The sequence below is a fragment of the Echinops telfairi genome, unplaced genomic scaffold (genome assembly GCF_000313985.2).
Source record: "Echinops telfairi isolate 266 unplaced genomic scaffold, ASM31398v2 ScPeMD7_7475;HRSCAF=8513, whole genome shotgun sequence".
Classification (NCBI taxonomy): Eukaryota; Metazoa; Chordata; class Mammalia; order Afrosoricida; family Tenrecidae; genus Echinops; species Echinops telfairi.
Genome location: NW_022111379.1, coordinates 6875092 through 6879603, shown reverse-complemented (window position 1 = coordinate 6879603; position 4512 = coordinate 6875092). Strand labels below are relative to the sequence as shown.

General features: G+C 46.0%; 1 protein-coding gene across 1 annotated transcript in view; it reads right to left on the bottom strand.

Annotated features, from left to right (window-relative positions):
- THSD4 (thrombospondin type 1 domain containing 4) overlaps positions 1-4512 on the bottom strand; it is a 721258-nt gene that overhangs the window by 205920 nt on the left and 510826 nt on the right. The gene's annotated exons all lie outside the window — the stretch shown is intronic.

The following is a 4512-nucleotide window of genomic DNA, read 5'->3' as shown; positions in this document are numbered from 1 at the left end:
TTAATAATTCCTCACTGCTACATTGCCCTTGATTAAGCCCCACTAGGCATCCTACAACCTTCCTTCCATTGATTATAGTTCACTTGTTCCTTTGTCCCAGGGTTGGTTCCCCTCCCCCTTCCTTTCTCCCATCTCCCCTTCTCCCATATCCCCCTGGAACCATTGGTCCCGTTGAGATTTAGATACAAAATGCCAGGAACAAGGACATGTGAATGTTTCCAGTGGATGCCAACTATGGGCTATGTAGGACTATTTTCCCCATTTTTTTGTTTTACACTTTGTCTAAACTTTTTGTTTTAGGTTTGAAAAACTCACAATTAAACTAAGGAGGGAAAAAATGAAAACATTCACTAAGGGTCCATCGTACTGTAGGTACAAATCCTGGTTCCAGTCTCCTGCCTCTTAGCTTGATCTGCTAGACCACTAGTGATCCGATCCATGCCCAACCTTCCAGCCCCACATCCTGTCATCCTCCATACCCCCGGCACGCTCATAATGTTGACCTCCTGTCCTTCCCAGAAGCACCTGAGGGGTGGGTACAAATGATTAAGTGCTCAACTTCTAACAGAAAGTTTGAGGGTTCAAAGTCATCTAGTGGTGTCTCAAAAGACATTACCAGTGATCTTTGCTGGTGGTCACAAGGTTAGAAAAAACCCTCTCTGGAGCACACTTCTACTCTGTCTACCCGGAGTCGCCACGAGTCAGAATACACTTGATAGCAACTGTTTCCTCGGTGGTTCTTCTGAAGCTTGTCACGCTCTTCACACCCGTTTTCTTCTGCGCTGGAACAAAGTCCGGGTCCCTCTTACCCAGACCCTGTGACGCTCTACTTAGACGGGACACCTTCACCAGGCTCATGGTAGGACCCGGTTCTACCTCCATTGTGCTCTCTTGAGCACCATCCTCACCCCCCAATTTAAACCCTGGCCATGCTTTGGGCGATGATGGCTACACATGTCTCTTTTGCCAACCACAGTGAAGTGGACACCACACCTTCCTCACCTTTGACTCCTCAGTGCTAGGCACAAAGCTTGGCTCTTGATGGTTCAGTCAAACGAATGCGGGTCTGAGAACTACCAATGCAGCACTGTTGCTTACTACAGTTACTTCTCTATGTCCTGGTCACTTACAAATGCCACTCATCTTTGTTTTTGCTTCTTGCAGGTAAGCCATCTGCTTGGGAACATCTCCGTGGACCCCTTATCCCCAAGATGGCCAAGCTACTTGTCCCTAAACATTGGAAGCGCCTACAACCCCATGTGGTCTATGAAACATGATCTCCACTGCCACTTCCCGTTGAGGAATCTTGAATCCACATTTCGCCATCTTGGCTCTCTGGTCTCAGGTTTGTTGTTTTGGTTATTTATTTGTTTAGCCACTTAACAATATCTCCATGTGTATCGCCTTATAAATTTCCAAATAAAACTTTCTACTGTTGTCGTTAGGTGCCAAAGAATCCATTTTGACTCACTGTTTCATAGAGTTTTCTAGGCTGTCCTCTTTCTGAGAGCACCTTATGGTAACAGCTCTTTTTCAAATGGAGCTGCTGCTGGGTGGGTTTTATCTGCCAACCTATCTAGCAGATCCGGTTAGCAACTGAGCGCTTACCTGTTGCATCACCAGGGATCCCAAATATGTCACATTGTCTGAGCATCACCTGTCTTTGCCTGCTGGCCCATTTTTGTCGGGGGCCCTGCTAAATTGTTGATTGTCTCTACAGCTTCAGCATCTTCTTTCTTTCCCCCTAAGTCAACCCCACAGCCACGCTGTCCTCTAGCCCTGCATTGCTTTCCTCGTTGGAACTGTTTTCCGATTCCATCTCCCAGTTTTAAGGGCAACCACATTACAACAGCCTTTTGAAATCCATTATTCCTGGGAGGTCCCATTCCTTTGAGCTGTCTTAGCCTGTCTCCGTGCTGGGGTTCTCTGCCCCCACATTGCATTCACGCTGCCACAGAAGCTGAAGTGACAAGGAATACAGAATGAGTTATCGCACCACAAAAAAATGCTCTCACCCCTAAAAGGAGCCAGATTCTCGTAACAGAAACCAGCATTGTTTCTGTGGTCTCTGCCCAGATACCGTATAAAGTATTTCAGAAGTTCTTGGAGAAATTCCCTTTGTCTTTTCCCTTCCCATAAAGACCAAGGAGAGTGCTTGGGAAGTGGGAAAGGTAAAAGGACAGAGACTGCATTCTGCCCTCATCCACTCGAGCTACTTCCATGGCCAAGGTCACAACTGACTTCCAGGTTGCTAAATCCAATGGCCTGTTTTGAGTCTTCATCCTACCTGACCTACCAGGATGTCTACCACTGCTAATCACGTCTTCTTCCTTGAGATGCTTTCTTCCATTGGCTTCTGACCACCACACTGTCCTGGCTTAACTCTGTTTTCTCCGGTTGCTGTTTTTCAGTCTTATTTGCTGAGCTCATCACACCCTGACTTCAAATATAGTAGCGTCTCAGGACTCAGTTCTTTGACCTTCTGCTCTATCTACACGTACCACCACCATCAGTTTCTGCCAAATCCATTGTGACTCATGGTGACACTATGTGTGTCAGAGTAGAATTATACCCCACAGGGTTTCGATGCCTGGTATTTCCTGTGTCGATCCCTAAGTTTTTCTTCTCAGATGCCTCAGGTAGGCTTGAATCTCAAAGCTTCCATTTAACAGTTGAGCACATTAACCATTTACACCACGCTGTGATTCCCATCTATACTTACTCCCTGAGTAAGCTCATCTCACCAGTCTGTTGTCTTGGGGTTCAATATCCTATGTACATCTCAAGCTTGAATCTTTCCTTGAATCTCAAATTTCTCTACCCACAGGATCTCCCACATCTCTCCCTAATTTCCCACAAGGCACACCACACTTCATTCAGAAAGTAGTGCCTGACCCTTCCCTTTCAAATCTGTCCTCCCAGAGTCTTCCCAGTCACCTCTTGGCTCTTCCATCCTTCCAATTGTTCAGACCCCAAACTCTGAAGCCATCTGTGTTAGTCTGGGTAGACTAGAGAAACAAATGGATAGAAACTTGTATGTGTATAATAAATAATTTTATATGCAAGAGCAGCTGAATATTGAGAAAGCATCCCAACCCAGTCCAGTCCAAGCCCCTAATTCGATATTAGCCCTTATGCTAGATATCAACCTATAAAGTCCTCTTCAGACTCATGAAACACGTGCAATGATGCTGAATGCAGGATGATCACAGGCCAATGGGTAAAAATTCTTTTGATCCAGTGACATTGTAAGCATCTCAGTGCTGGTAGGGCTCTTTATGTGGCTTCTCAAGCACCCAGGGCTGCATCAGGGTAGCTCCATGTGGCTTCTCCTCAGAGATGCCTCTCAAGAAAGTGAGCAGAGAGAGAGAAGTGTCTCCTGCCTCCAAGGAGGAAAATACTGAATTTCCCAGAATCCTCAGGAGAAGGCCATGCCCACACAGAGGCCTCATTGGCTATGACCTGATTGACAGAGTAGACAGACTCCACCCCTTCACTCCTAATCTGCTTGAGTTCCAAATTGACACCAGATTACATAACTACCACGGCCATCCTTTCCTCATCTCTTTCTCCTACATCCACAGCCAAGAACTCCCGCCATTCTCCCAGCAAATGACACCTAAATTCCAGATCCTGCCCCCACCTTCACTGCTACGTTCCTCGGTTCTCATCTGGGTTTGTTTAACACTTGGCATCCTTTCTTCTGTTTTGACTCCACATTGTCTATTCTCTACACAATGGTCAGAGATTCATGCTGAGTCGGATCAAAACCCTCCAGTGGCTGTCATTTTAATTTGCATAAAAGACAAGGTCTTCAAATGACTTTTGAGAAGCCATAACGTCTCTCCCCCAAACCAAGATACACAGGAATCAAATAATGATGCCGGGACCACAGGTATAAATTGGAATTGTCCCAGGCAAACAGGATACTTATTTATTCTTCCCATAATTTTCTGCAGGATCTAGAAACCCCCTAACTTTCTGACATCATCTCCGTCTCTCCTCTTAGTCTGGGTCCAGCCACACTAGCCACCTTGCTGTTTCTTAAACATTCCAGACATGCATGCTTCTCAGGGCTTTGGGCGTGTCATACCCTCTACCCTTTGTCCACATTGCTCACCCCTCACTTCCTTTAGATCTCTGAACCATGCCACCTTCCCCGAGAGGACGTCCCTGACCATTGGACTTCAGACTGAGAATTCCTGCTTCCCCACCCCTGCATTTCTTATGGGCCTTTCTTGCTTTCTTTTTCTCCACTGCCTTTCTCATGCCACCATTTCTAAAGTCAGTCCATTGGGTACCATGTTCCAGGTTGACAGGCGTTTTGTTTTATTTTTTTCTTTCAGCACCTCGAAGCTCTCACTTGGCTTGTATACAATTGACATTTCATGCACTGAAAACAGTCAATAATTGGCATTGAATGACATTCACATTTTCCAACCTGTACTTGCCAGAGCTTTTCTGCCATTCCCCTCAGTTTGAAAGACGCATCAACTCGTCGGACAGTGTAAG